Source organism: Oryx dammah, unplaced genomic scaffold (assembly GCF_014754425.2).
Source record: "Oryx dammah isolate SB20612 unplaced genomic scaffold, SCBI_Odam_1.1 HiC_scaffold_25, whole genome shotgun sequence".
Lineage (NCBI taxonomy): Eukaryota > Metazoa > Chordata > Mammalia > Artiodactyla > Bovidae > Oryx > Oryx dammah.
The window spans coordinates 35,876,639-35,896,440 of NW_024070209.1; positions in this window are offsets into that span (position 1 = coordinate 35,876,639).

The window sequence follows — 19,802 nt, forward strand, 5'->3', positions numbered from 1 at the left end:
TGTAGTCAATGGCAGGTTATTCAGTTTCTTTATTTTCTCGATTACTCTGCTTCACACATCATCCTGTTGTATTTTGGGCATACATGTCTAAATAAGGACAGAAAAGCAGCCATAAAATTTTTTACTTTTCTTCCTTTTCAGCAGTCTGGTCAAAGATAATTTGAGAAAAGGTGAATACAGTTGACTATTGGAAGGCTTTCTGTACGTTTTAGTGGTAGGAAGCAGCACACACCTTAATAGCATGTACTTTGAATCCACACTTAGGCCCAGATACTCTCTTTGACTTACTAACTGTGTGATCCTGGACAGAGCAATTAACGATTTCCAGCCTCGCTTCCTCTTTTGTAGAGAGACTGCTTATTACTTCCTAAGGCAGTTGTATCAGTGTATTAATTTTCTCTATTTTTAAAAAGCCTAGCCCCAGTACTCAACACCAGGTTCCCAATAAGTATTAGTTTATTTTCCTAATACTTCCCTTGTCTCCTACTGACATAATAAGATCAGAGACCAAAGCCATTAAAATGTATTTCTTTAATAAATTATAAAATTATATTTATATCAAGACAAACAGATTTACCTTCTCATTTATATTATTGGTATAAGAGGAGAGAGAATTGTGGAAGGTTAGTGTCAAAAAAACACTTTGAGGATGTTTAAGCCAAACTCCTTATTTTGTACGAGCAGGGGGGGAAAAATTCTGAAAAACTGTATTGAAATTGTTTACTACAGAAGATTCTTAAAAATAGAAGTCATAATAAAAATTGTCAGTCTTTTATTTTGGCTAACAGCTTAAACTTCTTTGAGATGTGCACTAAACCAGGTATCTCCATAATTATATATATAAATCTCAGGTCCCCTATCAGTAGCCTGTGAAATCTTTTGATCTCTAAATTGTCTGTTGCTACCTCGATTGTACAGCCATTCTTCCATTAAGTGGGCTGAATTCCTAATAGGAAGGAAAAGAGGCTCACCTACAATATGCCTAATGGACTTTGAGAAGTCTTTCTCAAAGTGGAATCTCTATTAACTGAAGTGAAAGTTGCTTAGTTGTGTCCACCTCTTTGCGACCCCATGGACTATATACAGTCCACGGAATTATCCAGACCAGAACACTGGAGTGGGTAGCTGTTCCCTTCTCTGTGGGATCTTCCCAACTCGGGTTGAACCCAGGTCTCCCACATTGCAGGTGGATTCTTCACCAGGTGAGCCACAGGGAAGCCAAATCTCTATTAAGGTGGGTGCTAAATCAGATTCTTTATGCCAGAGCCTAATTATATGCATTTTGAATGTTTCTGAGTGGTTCTTTTTATTTTCAATAATTTCTCCTCTGCTTGAGGATTACTGACTTAGGCACTTAGAAAAATTTCACACATCATAGCCTTCCTGATTAGGGTGTCTGGAAAATAACTAGCACCTCATCTTTCCAGGAAGGTTGAATAATAATACCCAAGTAAGACGGTAGGTGTTGCAAGAGGGCATCAGAGGGCAGACATACTAAAACCATAATCACAAGAAACTACTCAATCTAATCAAACGGACCACAGCCTTGTCTAACTCAGTGAAACTAAGGCATGCTGTGTGGGGCCACCCAAGATCACCGGGTCACAGTGCAGAGATCTGACAAAATGTGGTCCACTGGAGAAGGGAATGGCAAACCACTTAAGTATTCTTGCCTTGAGAACCTCATGAACAGTATGAAAAGGCAAAATGATAGGATACTGAAAGAGGAACTCCCCAGGTCATGAGGTGCCCAATATGCTACTGGAGATCAGTGGAGAAATAACTCCAGAAAGAATGAAGGGATGGAGCCAAAGCAAAAACAATACCCAGCTATGGATGTGACTGATGATAGAAGCAAGATCCGATGCTGTAAAGAACAGTATTGCATAGGAACCTGGAATGTCAGGTCCATGAATCAAGGCAAATTAGAAGAGGTCAGACAGGAGATGGCAAGAGTCGACATTCTAGGAAACAGTGAACTAAAATGGACTGGAATGGGTGAATTTAACTCAGACGACCATTATATCTACTACTGCGGGCAGGAATCCCTCAGAAGAAATGGAGTAGCCATCAAGGTCAACAAAAGAGTCCAAAATGCAGTACTTGGATGCAATCTCAAAAACGACAGAATGATCTCTGTTCGTCTCCAAGGCAAACCATTCAGTATCACAGTTATCCAAGTCTATGCCCCAGCCAGTAACGCTGAAGAAGCTGAAGTTGAACGGTTCTATGAAGACCTACAAGACCTTTTAGAACTAACACCAAAAAAGATGTCCTTTTCATTATAGGGGACTGGGATGCAAAAGTAGGAAGTCAAGAAACACCTGGAGTAACAGGCAAATTTGGCCTTGGAATGTGGAATGAAGCAGGGCAAAGAGTAATAAGAGTTTTGCCAAGAAAATGCACTGGTCATAGCAAACACCCTCTTCCAACAACACAAGAGAAGACTCTACACATGGACATCACCAGATGGTCAACATTGAAATCAGATTGATTATATTCTTTGCAGCCAAAGATGGAGAAGCTCTATACAGTGAGGAAAAACAAGACTGGGAGCTGACTGTGGCTCAGATCATGAACTCCTTATTACCAAAATTCAGACTTAAATTGAAGAAAGTAGGGAAAACTGCTGGACCATTCAAGTATGACTTAAATCCCTTATGATTATACAGTGGAAGTGAGAAATAGATTTAAGGGCCAAGAGTGCCTGATGAATTGTGGAATGAAGTTCGTGACATTCTACAGGAGACAGATCAAGACCATCCCCATGGAAAAGAAATGCAAAAAAGCAAAATGACGGTCTGGGGAGGCCTTACAAATAGCAGTAAAAAGAAGAGAAGTAAAAAGCAAAGGAGAAAAGGAAAGATATAAGCATCTGAATGCAGAGTTCCAAAGAATAGCAAGAAGAGATAAGAAAGTCTTCCTCAGCGATCAATGCAAAGAAATAGAGGAAAACAACAGAATGGGGAAGACTGGGGATCTCTTGAAGAAAATTAGAGATACCAAGGGAAAATGTCATGCAAAGATGGACTCGATAAAGGACAGAAATGGTATGGACCTAACAGAAGCAGAAGATATTAAGAAGAGGTGACAAGAATACACAGAAGTTCAGTTCAGTTGCTCAGTCGTGTCCGATTCTTTGTGACCCCATGAATTGCAGTATGCCAGGCCTCCCTGTCCATCACCATCTCCCAGAGTTCACTCAGACTCAAGTCCATCAAGTCCGTGATGCCATCCAGCCATCTCATTCTTGGTCGTCCCCTTCTCCTCCTGCCCCCAATCCCTCCCAGCATCAGAGTCTTTTCCAATGACTCAACTCTTCACGTGAGGTGGCCAAAGTACTGGAGTTTCAGCTTTAGCATCATTCCTTCCAAAGAAATCCCAGGGTTGATCCCCTTCAGAATGGACTGGTTGGATCTCCTTGCAGTCCAAGGGACTCTCAAGAGTCTTCTCCACCACCACAGTTCAAAAGCATCAATTCTTCGGCACTCAGCCTTCTTCACAGCCCAACTCTCACATCCATACATGACCACAGGAAAAACCATAGCCTTGACTAGACGGACCTTAGTCCGCAAAGTGATGTCTCTGCTTTTGAATATACTATCTAGCTTGGTCATAACCTTTCTTCCAAGGACTAAGCATCTTTTAATTTCATGGCTGCAGTCACCGTCTGCAGTGATTTTGGAGCCCAGAAAAATAAAGTCTGCCACTGTTTCCACAGTTTCCCCATCTATTTCCCATGAAGTGATGGGACCAGATGCCATGATCTTCATTTTTTGAATGTTGAGCTTTAAGCCAACTTTTTCACTCTCCTCTTTCACTTTCATCAAGAGGCTTTTTAGCTCCTCTTCACTTTCTGCCATAAGGGTGGTGTCATCTGCATATCAGAGGTTATTGATATTTCTCCCGGCAGTCTTGATTCCAGCTTGTGTTTCTCATGTTGTACTCTGCATACAAATTAAATAAGCAGGGTGACAATATACAGCCTTGACATACTCCATTTCCTATTTGGAACTAGGCTGTTGTTCCATGTCCAGTTCTAACTGTTGCTTCCTGACCTGCATACAGGTTTCTCAAGAAGCAGGTTAGGTGGTCTGGTATTCCCATCTCTTTCAGAATTCTCCACAGTTTATTGTGATCCACACAGTCAAAGGCTTTGGCATAGTCAATAAAGCAGAAATAGATGTTTTTCTGGAACTCTCTTGCTTTTTCCATGATCCAGCAGATGTGGGCAATTTGATCTCTAGTTCCTCTGCCTTTTCTAAAACCAGCTTGAACACCTGGATTTTCATGGTTCACATACTGCTGAAGCCTGGCTTGGAGAATTTTGAGCATTACTTTACTAGCATGTGAGATGAGTGCAATTGTGCGGTAGTTTGAGCATTCTTTGGCATTGCCTTTCTTTGGGATTGGAATGATAACTGACCTTTTCCAGTCCTGTGGCCACTGCTGAGTTTTCCAAATTTGCTGGCATATTGAGTGCAACACTTGCACAGCATCATCTTTCAGGATTTGAAATAGCTCAACTGGAATTCCATCACCTCTGCTAGCTTTGTTTGTAGTGATGCTTTCTAAGGCCCACTTGACTTCACATTCCAGGATGTCTGGCTCTAGGTGAGTGATGACACCTCATGATTATGTTGGTCATGAAGATCTTTTTTGTATAGTTCTTCTGTGTATTCCATCACCTCACTAGCTTTGTTCCTAGTGATGATTTCTAAGGCCCACTTGACTTCACATTCCAAGATATCTGGCTCTAGATTAGTGATCACATCATCATGATTGCTGGATCATGAAGATCTTTTTTGTACAGTTCTTCCATGTATTCTTGCCACCTCTTCTTAATATCTTCTGCTTCTGTTAGGTCCATACCATTTCTGTCCTTTATCGAGCCCATATTTGCATGAAATATTCCCTTGGTATCTCTAATTTTCTTGAAGAGATCTCTAGTCTTTCCCATTCTGTTGTTTTCTTCTATTTCTTTGCACTGATTGCTGAAGAAGGCTTTCTTATCTCTTCTGGCTATTCTTTGGAACTCTGCATTCAGATGCTTATATCTTTCCTTTTCTCCTTTGCTTTTCGCCTCTCTTCTTTTCACAGCTATTTGTAAGGCGTCCCCAGACAGCCATTTTACTTTTTTGCATTTCTTTTCCATGGGGGTGGTCTTGATCCCTGTCTCCTGTACAATGTCACGAACTTCATTCCATAGTTCATCAGGCACTCTATCTATCAGATCTAGGCCCTTAAATCTATTTCTCACTTCCACTGTATAATCATAAGGGATTTGATTTAGGTCATACCTGAATGGTCTAGCAGTTTTCCCTATTTTCTTCAATTTGAGTCTGAATTTGGTAATAAGGGGTTCATGATCTGAGCCACAGTCAGCTCCCAGTCTTGTTTTTCCTCACTGTATAGAGCTTCTCCATCTTTGGCTGCATAGAATATAATCAATCTGATTTCGGTGTTGACCATCTGGTGATGTCCATGTGTAGAGTCTTCTCTTGTGTTGTTGGAAGAGGGTGTTTGCTATGACCAGTGCATTTTCTTGGCAAAACTCTTATTACTCTTTGCCCTGCTTCATTCCACATTCCAAGGCCAAATTTGCCTGTTACTCCAGGTGTTTCTTGACTTCCTACTTTTGCATCCCAGTCCCCTATAATGAAAAGGACATCTTTTTGGGGTGTTAATTCTAAAAGGTCTTGTAGGTCTTCATAAAACCGTTCAACTTCAGCTTCTTCAGCGTTACTGGCTGGGGCACAGACTTGGATAACTGTGATACTGAATGGTTTGCCTTGGAGACGAACAGAGATCATTCTGTCGTTTTTGAGATTGCATCCAAGTACTGCATTTTGGACTCTTTTGTTGACCTTGATGGCTACTCCATTTCTTCTGAGGGATTCCTGCCCGCAGTAGTAGATATAATGGTCGTCTGAGTTAAATTCACCCATTCCAGTCCATTTTAGTTCACTGATTCCTAGAATGTCGACGTTCACTCTTGCCACCTCGTTTGACTACTTCCAATTTGCCTTGATTCATGGACCTGACATTCCAGGTTCCTATGCAATACTGTTCTTTACAGCATCGGATCTTGCTTCTATCACCAGTCACATACACAACTGGGTATTGTTTTTGCTTTGGCTCCATCCCTTCATTCTTTCTGGAGTTATTTCTCCACTGATCTCCAGTGGCATATTGGGCACCTCATGACCTGGGGAGTTCCTCTTTCAGTATCCTATCATTTTGCCTTTTCATACTGTTCACGAGTTTCTCAAGGCAAGAATACTTAAGTGGTTTGCCATTCCCTTCTCCAGTGGACCACATTCTGAAACATGATGCTGTGAAAGTGCTGCACTCAATATGCCAGCAAATTTGGAAAACTCAGCAGTGGCCACAGGACCAGAAAAGGTCAGTTTTCATTCCAATTCCAAAGAAAGGCAATGCCAAAGAATGCTCAAACTACCGCACGATTGCACTCATCTCACATGCTAGTAAAGTAATGCTCAAAATTCTCCAAGCCATGCTTCAGCAATATGTGAACCGTGAACTCCCTGATGTTCAAGCTGGTTTTAGAAAAGGCAGAGGAACCAGAGATCAAATTGCCAACATCCGCTGGATCATGGAAAAAACAAGAGTTTGAGAAAAACATCTATTTCTGCTTTATTGACTATGCGAAAGCCTTTGACTGTGTGGATCACAATAAACTGTGGAGAATTCTGAAAGAGATGGGAATACCAGACCACCTAACCTGCCTCTTGAGAAATCTGTATGCAGGTCAGGAAGCAACAGTTAGAACTGGACATGGAACAACAGCCTAGTTCCAAATAGGAAAAGGAGTACGTCAAGGCTGTATATTGTCACCCTGCTTATTTAACTTATATGCAGAGTACATCATGAGAAACACAAGCTGGAATCAAGACTGCCGGGAGAAATATCAATCACCTCAGATATGCAGATGACATCACCCTTATGGCAGAAAGTGAAGAGGAGCTAAAAAGCCTCTTGATGAAAGTGAAAGAGGAGAGTGAAAAAGTTGGCTTAAAGCTCAACATTCAGAAAATGAAGATCATGGCATCTGGTCCCATCACTTCATGGGAAATAGATGGGGAAACTGTGGAAACAGTGGCAGACTTTATTTTTCTGGGCTCCAAAATCACTGCAGACGGTGATTGCAGCCATGAAATTAAAAGATGCTTACTCCTTGGAAGGAAAGTTATGACCAACTTAGATAGCATATTCAAAAGCAGAGACATTACTTTGCCAACTAAGGTCCGTCTAGTCAAGGCTATGGTTTTTCCTGTGGTCATGTATGGATGTGAGAGTTGGACTGTAAAGAAAGCTGAGCACCGAAGAATTGATGCTTTTGAACTGTGGTGTTGGAGAAGACTCTTGAGAGTCCCTTGGACTGCAAGGAGATCCAACCAGTCCATTCTGAAGGGGATCAACCCTGGGATTTCTTTGGAAGGAATGATGCTAAAGCTGAAACTCCAGTACTTTGGCCACCTCATGCGAAGAGTTGACTCACTGGAAAAGACTGATGCTGGGAAGGATTGAAGGCGGGAAAAGGGGACAACAGAGGATGAGATGGCTGGATGGTATCACCGACTCGATGGACGTGAGTCTGAGTGAACTCCAGGAGTTGGTGATGAACAGGGAGACCTGGCGTGCTGCAATTCAAGGGGTCGCAAAGAGTCGGACACGACTGAGCGACTGAACTGAACTGAACTGAACTGAATAATAATAGTAAGTTCAGATGTGTCCAACTCTGCAACCCCATGGACTTCAGCATGCCAGCCTTCTGTGTCCATCACCAACTCCCAGAACCTATTCAAACTCATGTCCATAGAGTTGGTGATGCCAGCCAACCATCTCATCCTCTGTTGTCTCCTTTTCCCGCCTTCAATCTTTCCCAGCATCAGGGTCTTTTCCAATAGTCAGTTCTTCGCATCAGGTGGCCAAAGTATTGGAGTTTCAGCTTCAGCATCGGTCCTTCCAATGAATATTCAGGACTGATTTCCTTTAGAATTGACAGGTTGGATCTCTTTGCTGTCCAAGGGACAGGTTGTGACACAGACTTTTTTCAACAACTTTTTTCAGCTTTACCTGCCTTTCTTCAAAACACCACTAGATGGGGCCTTGTTTATATACTCATACTCATATCCTCAATTAAAAAGACTGGCAACAAAGGCAACAAATTATCTTGGCTAAACTGAATAGTAAACTTTGTGTATAGTTCTTGGTGAACTATCCTTTTCAGGTAGTCTGATATACAAAAAAGGCCTGACATGATTTCTGACAAAGCTTAAACTTGCTAGTACATAATCAGGCCAAATTACTAACCCAGTTGCACCAAATAGCTAACACAACCCTAACCCAAAGCAAATAAAGCCTGGCCTGACAATCTCAGAACTTAACAAAATGGAAATTTAAAAAAAAAGAACTTACAAAATGGAAAGGAGAAAGGCAAAATTACTAACAAATGTAATATAGGGCTTGTGGTGTTCTGTATCCACACAATTTGTAAACTTTCAAGAATTTTAGAACTTTTTATATGTGAAACAAAAAGTTCATCAAAAGCAAGTAAATCAAGTGAAATTTCTAGAAATGTTAATCATCTCAACCATGGAAGAAATTTGTGAGATTATGAAATAAACCTCTCACCTGTGATCATATACTACATTATATATTTCAAATATGTTAAATTGCTTTCCAGCACCTTTCAATAGACTAAATTATGCTTTGCCTTAAATTTAAGACAAAATATAGCTTCTTGTATATTTGCCTGAATCACAAACATAATTTTCATTTTGTAAAGAAAGAATGCAAAAAATCAAACTTCATTGAAAGTACAGCAAACTAGATTATACAACCCAGTGAGTCAAATCTGTTTTACTATCTAAATTTACTGAGTAACACAGCCAAAAATAAATGAACTTTGATAGATTCTAAAAGCTTCCTGTCCTCAATAAAACAGTAGTTTGCAAGTTAGTCTCCAGTGGTCTTTAATTGCAATAAAAGCCAACTTACTCATTTAAGAATTCTATCCAAGGACTTCCCTGTGGTACAGTGGTTGAGAATTCCACCTGCCAGTGTGGGGGACCTGTGTTCAATACGTGGTTCAGGAAGATTGCATATGCCGCAGGGCAACCAAGTCCGTGCACTGAAACTACTAAGTGTCCGGGCTCCGCGACAGGAGAAGCCACTGCAGTAAGAAGCCCGCACCCCACAACTAGAGAAAGCGCACGTGCAGCAGTGAAGACCCACTCAGCACAGCCAAAACTAGATAATGAATAATTTTTAAAAGATTGTGATACACTTAAAAATTCTATCAGAGCTCCAAATATTATCCCATAGATTAGAAAATATTAATAATTGGTCAAGGAAATTGGAAGTCATTTTTTTTCCTGGATTAGTTTTTCATACTTACAGTTATTAATGTTCTTAAGCCATCTTAATGAATCATTGGTTGGAAAAACTTCCATTAACCACCTTCAAGAAAGTGTTTCACTCCCCAGAGGAGCCAGCTGTGAACAATCTTGAGTCATTATTTGAATTTCGGATAACAGGGTATCCCAGACTCTGCTTTTTTTTTTTTTTTTTTTTTGCCTCTGGCCTCACTGTGTCATGCGGGTCCTAGTTCCCTGACCCAGGGATTGACCCCATCCCCCTGCGGTAGAAACGCAGACTCTGCTTTTATAATAATAAAAGTAACTGTCACTTCTTGAACATTTTTTGAATAGTAGGCACTAGGCTAAACCCATAGATACGCTATGTTCACAACCCTGTGAGTTAGGATTACTATCTTTAACTCACATGTAAGGAAAATGAGGCTACAAGAACTGAACTAAACTGTAACTAACTGGCTGAGCCAGCATTTGAATCAGTTTAGATTCCAGAGTCCATGTTTGTACATAATATGCCATAGTGCTTTCTAGTCACAGAGCATCTCGCCAGTTAACCATTCTCAATTATCATCTTCCACCTAAGAGGGACTCAGCAAAATGTCCTGCAAAAAGCAGGAAATGACTGATTTTGTCCTGGTAATATATGGCACCATTTTTTTTTCCCCCACTAACCTTTCTTAAGCTAATGCAACCCACAAATCTGGTGAATGACAGTTCACTAACAAGATTAATTGGAAATTATGGCTTGGTTAAATGCCATCAAATCCTACCTTCTTTGATAATCCTCTTGTGATAGTAAACAATGCAAGTGCAACTAGATCCTCTAGATCCAGAGTGATTTAAGATTTAAATGATAAAAATCCCTTTATCTTGTATTTATCAGAGTAAAGAATATGTCTGTTTCACCTCAGACCTTGCATAAAACTGACACTCTCCAATTATTCGCTGAGTAAATGATTGACACTTCATCCTCTTTGTTGTTTTTTAGTCACTAAGTTGTGTCCAGCTCTTTTTGTTTCTTAACTGTGTGAGCCTAAGTGTGAGTGTGCATGTGTTAGTTGCTCAGTCGTTCCAACATTGTGACCTTATGGACTGTAGCTCACCAGGATCCTTTGTTCATGGGATTTTCCAGGCAAGAATACTGGAGTAAGTTGCCATTCCCTTCATCAAGGGATCTTCCCGACCCAGGGATTGAACCTGTGCTGTGTCTCCCGCATTGGCAGGCCAATTCTTTACCCCTGAGCCACCAGGGAAGCCCTCACTCTCTCCTACCACACCTTATAAAATCTAACTCAGCTATTCCAGTTCCCATGGGTCTCCTGACAGTCTTTATTTTTCAGTGTTTGGTGCTTGGAGGAAAAACATATTTAACTTAATTTTACAATGGTTGAGAAAGAAAGGAGTAGAATTATCCAGTTTTTCTGCCTGTATTCCTTTTCACTCAAGTGTCCCCCACACTCACAGATTATTTAATTTTTTTGATGCCTTACACTGCTTTCCTATGGTTCCATTTGAGGCTTCTCCTTCCTAACAGGAGTACAATGTGTCTCCTTACAGGGTTTCATTTCCCCCACTTGTGGGCAATGACTCAGTAAAGCCCCTGACCTGAAAGTTGAGAAAATTATTTTTTCTCTTTTCTTGGCCTTGCCACCCAGCTTGTGGGATCTTAGTTCCCTGACCAGGGATTGAACCAGCAGTGATAACACCAAGTCTTAAGCTAACCACTGGACCACCAGGGAATTCCCAAGAAAATTAAACTTTCAATCTCCACCCCATGAACTAAAAACATGCTGGTTCCGAGGTAGTTTGAACTCCTCAAAGAAAATATCTAACATTATGGTTCTCTGTGAAGAATACAATTCCCAGCCATACTTTTCCTCAGAGTAATACTAATAAAATCAGTTCTTACATTTCTTTGAGATACACTGTTGCTAAACCCAATCAAATGAGCAAGAAGCTTTTGTGAATTCTTGTTAATGTCAGATATGAAATGTATTGAATCTGAAGCATTTACACAGTTTACAAAACCTATCCTAGTTTCACGGCCCCAGAAGACAAGCATAAAACCCTCTTTGTGAACTGCTCTACTTTTTAAGGCCTTTCTGGCATCTGAACAAGGTACATTTTGCAAAACATCAGGCTTTGCATGAGAATCAATGTTCCCATTTGAAAGATCTCCACTCATCAGCATGCTACAAGCAGCTGAAGGTTCTAGAAAGTGTCAAAAGGGCAAACTGTCACAGAAATGGAACTCAGAGAAACAAACTGAACTTATCTTGGCACCAGATAAGTGTATTTTTTTTTTTTAAATCAGAATCAATTCTTTATTGGAGTAAAGGAAGGAAAATTCACTATTTTGTCCATAAACAATAAAGTGATATTTTTACTTTGGTAAAATTAATCTAAAGGCATTGGACCTAAATAGATTACCTGTTAACTATCTCTTATTAAAAGTAAAATCTCTGAATCTGCACCTTTATTCAAATTGTCACCTACTTTAAAGTAATTTGTATCCTCTCATTTGTCCCTCCAAGAACCAGTTACTCCTTTTCTCCTTAACTCCTTTGTGGTTGCTGAAGTTTTCTTTCATCCTCAGCGTCCTCAGGCTGCATTATGAGCCAAGAAATTAAAATGAGAATGAATGCAGGTTGTCTGGCATCTCCAGGGCAGCCAGGGTAGTCCCTTGAGAAAAGATGCCTTTAGAGCTGGTCTCCTAACTGAGTAAACAGAGAAACCATGTGTATTCCTTCTAAATCAACACCTATATCCCCTTTCATCAGTGATCTGCTGATAATCATCCTGGGAATACAGAGAGAGATACAAAAGTAACAAACATGGGGAAATTGTAAGCCAGTCAGAGACTTGGGTTGACATCAGTCACAGGCTTTATCCATTCAGTCATGTATTATATGATTCATTTAGTCAATAGTCATCACTGGAAGCCCACCAGGGCCAAGAACTAATAGGTATTAGGAATACCGTGCTGATCAAAATAGACAGTCTTTGCCTTATTAGAGTTTTTTCTAATGGCAAGACAGTAAACAATCAAGTGTAACTATTATGAACTGAAGGGCGCCCTCCCCCACCCCCAAATTCTTCTTTGAAGCTCTTAACCCACATTGTGACCGTATATGGAGATAAGGCCTTTAAGGACGGAATTAATGTTACATTAGGTCACAAGGGGGCCCTAATCTGATAAGATTAGTGTCCTTATAAACAGAGGAAGAGACACCAGCGACCCCCTAAACCTCTCCCTCCATGCGCACACAGAGAACAGGCCATGTGAGGACATGCTGAGAAGGCAGCCTTCCACAAGCCAGGAAAAGAGACGTCACAAGAAACCAGTCCTGAGGGCATCTTGACCTTGGAATTCTAGCCTCCCGAATTTTGAGAAAATTAATTTCTGTCATTTAAGCCACTTAGTGTGTGGTTTGGTTATGGAAGTCCGAGCAGACTAATACAGTAACATAATGTTGGGGAATAAGAATCATGGAGAAAATAAAATATAGCAGAGGGATATATAGTGTTGGGGTGGTGAGCTGTGTTGAATGTGGAAACGAGGAAAGGCCCTGGGGGAAGACCATTCCAGACTGAAGTACTCTTGGGGAAACTAATTCCCTGACATGGAAACAAAGTAGAAGCATGTGAGAAAGAGCCAGGAAGCCTGTGTGGCCCCAGCATATTACCTGAAGCCCTTTCCATGGCTGCATTATGGGGAGGAAGGGGGTGAGAAATAGTTGGATTCAGAGTATATTTTCACAATAATTCAGGATTTCTCTATCAATTAGACATGACACGCAAGAAAAAGAAGAGTCAAGGGCTCCGACAAAGCTATGCACAGGTCATTTCTATGCTGTTTACTGAGCTGATAAAACAGCAGGAGGCACAAGTTTGGTGGGGAGTGGGTTCTAATCACGAATTCAGCTTTGTACACATTAAAATTTGAGACCTGAGATTTCCCTTATGGTCCAGTGGTTAAGAATCTTCCTTCCAATGCAGGGGATATGTGTTCGATCCCTGATTGGGGAATTAAGATCCCACATGCTGTGGGGCAACTGAGCCTATGCACCGCGACAGCTTGAGCCCCCACGCTGTAACAAGGACCCAGCAGAGTAAAAAAAAAAAGAAAAGAAAAGAAAAAGGAATCTAATTTAATAAAATAAAATTTGAGGCATCTTTTAGACATGCAAGTGGAGTTGTTGAATAGGCAGCTCGATAGACCAGCATGGAGCTCAGGGAGAGGTTAGGATTAGAGAGAGAAAATGATTGTTATTAGCATTTAAGTGGTATTGAAGCACTGAATATCACAATCACTGTCAGCACCTGCTTCTCAATCAACAAATCCATATTTAGGGGTTGGCGAGGAAGCAGGGGCCTAGTTTCCTATCTTTCTGCGTCTCCTGTCCCTTCTCCATCCCCTCAAAAATTACCGTATTTGGCCTCAAGCCCTCACTTCAATAAGACTTCACCCTGGGCCAGTGCTGCTGGCTCGTCCACGCTGAAGCACATTCCCCAGTCACCTGTCAAGGCGAAGTCCTCCCCGTGGTGGAGTTTGGCTGCTTTGCCCGTGGTTGTAAACCCAGTCTAGGCCTGCCCTCTCTAGACCTGGATCCCTGGAGGAGGTAAGCATTTTACCTAACCACCTGCCTGCCTCTCCTCTCACCATTCCACAGAACTGATGTCTTCACTGATTTTTTTTTAATGGAGGAAAATTTCTTTGCAGTGTTGTGTTGGTTTCTGCCATACGACAGTGCAAATCAGTCACAGTTACACACATATCCCCTCCCTCTTGAGCCTCCCTCCCCTCCCGCCAACCCACCCCTCTAGGTCATCACAGAGCGCCAGGCTGGGCTCCCTGTGTTGTGCAGCAACTTCTCACCAGCTATCGCTTTTATACATGGTAGTGTATATATGTCCTGCTGCTTTCTCCATTCATCTCACTCTTTCTTTCCCCTACTGTGTCCGCAAGTCCATTCTCTATATTGGAGTCTCCATTCCTTCCCTGCAAATAGGTTCATCAATTCCATTTTTCTAGATTCCATATATACACGTTAATAGATGATATTTTTTTTTCTCTTTCTGACTTACTTCACTCTGTATAATAGGCTCTAGATTCATCCACCTCACTAGAACTGACTCAAACTCATTCTTTTTATGGCTGAGTAATAGTCCATTGAATATACGTACCATTTCTTCTTTTCATCTGTCAGTGGACATCTAGGTTGCGTCCATGTCCTAGCTATTGCAAACAGTCTTCACTGACTCTTGGCCTTTCTTCTTGAACTCCAGTAGGAAGGCAGTGAGAACAAATCTCTCTTATGAGACCACAGACCTCTTTCATTAATGGAGAAGAAAAACAACAACTGCTTTAAGTGAATAAGGGAGAAAAAACCTACCTCTGAGAATCAAAACGTCCCACTGTAGTCTCCATGTATTATTGCCAATAAACAGAATGAAAAGGATGACTTTGAAAGGGGAGACTCCACAACCTGGCTTGGCTGAGTTATGGAGAATTACTCAAGAATAAGCCACAGTCCAAAGTCAAACTTAGTGGAATCTGAACCTGCTGCCGCCCTGAAGTGCTTGGTGGCCTAGGGGAGAGATCTTCAGACTGGGCTGCAAGTATCTGGGGCAGGACAAAGGGAACCAGTTAGTAGATGCTGATTTTCAGGCCCCTACAGCTGAGCTGTTTGAGAAGGCTCTTTATGACCTCATTCTGCTGTTTCTTTGAAAGACCACTGCCCTTTCATTACTGCCCGTTCTCACTTTGGAAAAGAATTCCTATCTGGAATCTTATGAAGGCATTGCTTTTGGATGTAAAGAGTGGCTGCCCAAGGAACTATTCAATATCTTACTGTCAAAGAAAGATCCTTAAAATTATTTATGAAGACCGTAATTCTGTGTTTTCCCTTAGCTTCTACTGAACGTTCTATATTACCACTTCTAAGGTAAGCATTTTTTCACACCATAACCTCTGAAATTGGTGAATCTCCTGGGTTAGGAAGAACCCTTGGAGAAGGAAATGGCTATGCACTCCAGTATTCTTGCCTGGAGAATCCCATGGATAGAGGAGCCCGGCAGGCTACAGTCCATGGGGCGGCAAAGAGTTGGACACGACAGAGTGACTAACACAGTAACAGTGACACACTGTCCTGTAAGCCCAATGGCTATTGTTATCACCTGCTCTTACGCATTTGCACAATCAGAACTTGTAGAGTGCATATTGGTGGTACAGCGGAGCACTTTTTATCACTTAAGTAGCAGGGCTGTAGTGAGAAAGTGGACAGTGGGTGGTGAATCAGATGAGGTTAACAATGTCACTAAAACAGGAGACAAATTCTTTTGTCTAGAATAACTCTTAGATCAACAAGTGCTCATGCTCAGACTCTGGTCCTGTCTGACTCTTTGGGACCCCATGGTCTACAGCCCATCAGGCTCCTCTGTCCGTGGCATTCTCCTGGCAAAAACCCAAGAGTGGGGTGCCATTTCCTCCTCCAGGGGATCTTCCCCGCTCAAGGATCAAACCCATGTCTCTTACATCTCCTGCATTGACAGGCGGATTCTTTACCATTAGCCCCACCTGGACTTTCTAAACTTAAACCTGCCACCAAGACATACACTCCTTGTTGCCAACACAGTTTTGATGCCTTAAAAAAGTTCTGGAAGGGCAGTCTATAAAGAAATACTCAATTCCCAACACTCTTTCTCATTTGCTAGGTTGCCTGTAGGCAATTTTCCTCCACCTTACTTTCCTTGAACAGACATAGGTTTGGGAGTAATTTCAACAGTATTCAACAATGAATCTGCTCTTCAAAAGTTTGATAATGTGATCACTTCAACAGGTAAAAACAGAAGATATACATTCTGATGATAACTTTGTACAAATGCATGCTTATATAGTAATAAGGTTCAGAAGTGAATTTTGAGTAATACCTACAATCTTATTTTCTGAATTTTTAAAATAACACTCCCATAGCAACTCCCCTCACTGACCTCCACTGTAACAACCCAGCAAGTAACCAGTTCTCTCTCCTCTCTCTAAACTATTCTGCAGGGTCCCCATGCACACCAACCACATACTAGTAGTCTACCTTCTGTGTATAAGCACTTTTGTTGCCATCTCTCTTTGGATCAAGAAAACAAAATCAGTATGAATATGAACTACAGAACCAATAGAATTGAACAAATGAACCTCTAGAAAACATTTTACTCAACAATTAAAAATACACATACTTTTCAAGTATACTCAGATTATTTAAACAAACTGTCCATATATATGGCAACATAAAGCAAATTTCAAGTAATTTTCAAGGGCTGGAATTGTATAGATCTCACTTGCCATGGTGTCATCAAGTTAAAAATCAGTAATTGAAATATAACATTTGGAAACCAAGAGAATCACTTCTAAATAATTTGTGGACCCAAAGAAATATAATAATGGAAATTCAGATGTATCTTGTAATTGAATAACGTTTCCTTATTCTCCAAAAGCTGTTATTTAATTGAAGATGCATCTTAAAATCAATTTAATGTAGCTTAAAATCAATATAATAATGGAATTTAGAAATAAATGATAATGAAAATAATACTGCAGTCAATTCTATTATTGTCCCAAATAGTTTCTAACTTCCCTGAATAAAAATAACATCCCTGACACTTTCTCTGTCTTAAATATTTTGTTTATCTTCATAGAACATAGCACTATATAAAAATTACATCAGTTCAGTTCAGTTCAGTCGCTCAGTCGTGTCCGACTCTTTGTGACTCCATGAACTGCAGCACGCCAGGCCTCCCTGTCCATCACCAACTCCCAGAGTTCACTCAGACTCACATCCATCAAGTCAATGATGCCATCCAGCCATCTCATCCTCTGTCGTCGCCTTCTCCTCCTGCTCCCAACCCCTCCCAGCATCAGAGTCTTTTCCAATGAGTCAACTCTTTGCATGAGGTGGCCAAAGTACTGGAGTTTCAGCTTTAGCATCATTCCCTCCAAAGGAATCCCAGGGCTGATCTCCTTCAGAATGGACTGGTTGGATCTCCTTGCAGTCCAAGGGACTCTCAAGAATCTTCTCCAACACCACAGTTCAAAAGCATCAATTCTTCAGCTCTCAGCTTTCTTCACAGTCCAACTCTCACATCCATATATGACCACAGGAAAAACCATAGCCTTGACTAGACGGACCTTAGTCGGCAAAGTAATGTCTCTGCTTTTCAATATGCTATCTAGGTTGGTGATAACTTTTCTTCCCAGGAGTAAGCGTCTTTTAATTTCATGGCTGTAGTCACCATCTGCAGTGATTTTGGAGCCCCAAAAGATAAAGTCTGACACTGTTTCTACTGTTTCCCCCATCTATTTCCCATGAAGTGATGGGACCAGATGCCATGATCTTCGTTTTCTGAATGTTGAGCTTTAAGCCAACTTTTTCACTCTCCTCTTTCACTTTCATCAAGAGGCTTTTTAGTTCCTCTTCACTTTCTGTCATAAGGGTGGTGTCATCTGCATATCTGAGGTTATTGATGTTTCTCCTGGCAATCTTCATTCCAGCTTGTGTTTCTTCCAGTCCAGCGTTTCTCATGATGTACTCTGCATATAAGTTAAATAAGCAGGGTGACAATATACAGCCTTGACGTACTCCTTTTCCTATTTGGAACCAGTCTCTTGTTCCATGTCCAGTTCTAACGGTTGCTTCCTGACCCGCATATAGGTTTCTCAAGAGGCAGGTCAAGTGGTCTGGTATTCCCATCTCTTGAAGAATTTTCCACAGTTTATTGTGATCCACACAGTCAAAGGCTTTGGCATAGTCAATAAAGCAGAAATAGATGTTTTTCTGGAACTCTCTTGCTTTTTTCGATGATCCAGAGGATGTTGGCAATTTGATCTCTGGTTCCTCTGCCTTTTCTAAAACCAGCCTGAAGATCTGGAAGTTCATGGTTCATGTATTGCTGAAGCCTGGCTTGGAGAATTTTGAGCATTACTTTGCTAGTGTGTGAAATGAGTGCAATTGGGGGGTAGTTTGAGCATTCTTTGGCATTGCCTTTCTTTGAGATTGAAATGAAAACTGACCTTTTCCAGTCCTGTGGCCACTGCTGAGTTTTCCAAATTTGCTGGCATATTGAGTACAGCACTTTCACAGCATCGTCTTTCAGGATTTGAAACAGCTCAACTGGAATTCCATCACCTCCACTAGCTTTGTTCATAGTGATGCTTTCAAAGGCCCACTTGACTTCACATTCCAGAATGTCTGGCTCTAGGTGAGTGATCACACCACCGTGATTATTTTGGTCGTGAAGATCTTTTTTGTATAGTTCTTCTGTGTATTCTTGCCACTTCTTATTTAGGCTCCAAAATCACTGCAGATGGTGACTGCAGCCATGAAATTAAAAGACGCTTACTCCTGGGAAGGAAAGTTATGACCAACCTAGACAGCATATTAAAAAGCAGAGATATTACTTTGTTAACAAAGGTCCGTCTAGTCAAGGCTATGGTTTTTCCTGTAGTCATGTTTTGGTGTGAGAGTTGGACTGTAAAGAAAGCTGAGAGCTGAAGAGTTGATGCTTTTGAACTGTGGTGTTGGCGAAGACTCTTGAGAGTCCCTTGGACTGCAAGGAGATCCAACCAGTCCATCCTAAAGGAAATCAGTCCTGGGTGTTCATTGGAAGGATAGATGTTGAAGCTGAAACTCCAATACTTTGGCCACCTGATGTGAAGAGCTGACTCATTTGAAAAGACCCTGATGCTGGGAAAGATTGAGGGCAGGAGGAGAAGGGGATGACAGAGGATGAGATAGCAGGATGGCATCACTGCCTCAATAGACATGAAACTGGGTAAACTCCGGGAGTTGGTGATGAACAGGGAGGCCTGGCTTGCGGCAGTTCACGGGGCTGGAAAGAGTCGGACACGACTGAGCGACTGAACTGAACTGAACCTGTTTATCTTCCTCAGCATAATGTAACTGTCTGGAGAACAGAAACTTCACCAGTGTATCTCAAGTTCCTGGCACAGAGTATTCATTAAATATCCACTGAATGAATGAATACTGTTATTACTTTACTATTTGGGTGTTCTCCCTATCAATATTAATTCTCTTCTTTAATGTGGGTTTGTTTTCAGTTCTTCTCTGCTATTAATATTGTAATGCCCTTCTTTTTGTTCAAAGCATGATCTGCTTTTCCTATCTTTTAAATTTTACATCAGTTTATCTTACATTTATCTATTCCAAGCAACAAATTTTGCACATCCTTTTTTTTCTTATGACTGTGCCATGCAACTTGTGGGAATTCTAGTTCTCCGAACTGGGATTGAACTCAGGCCCTCGGCAATGCAAGTGCAGAGTCCCAACCACTAGACTGCCAGGGAAAGTGAAAGTGAAGTCGCTCAAGTCCGACTCTGAGACCCCATGG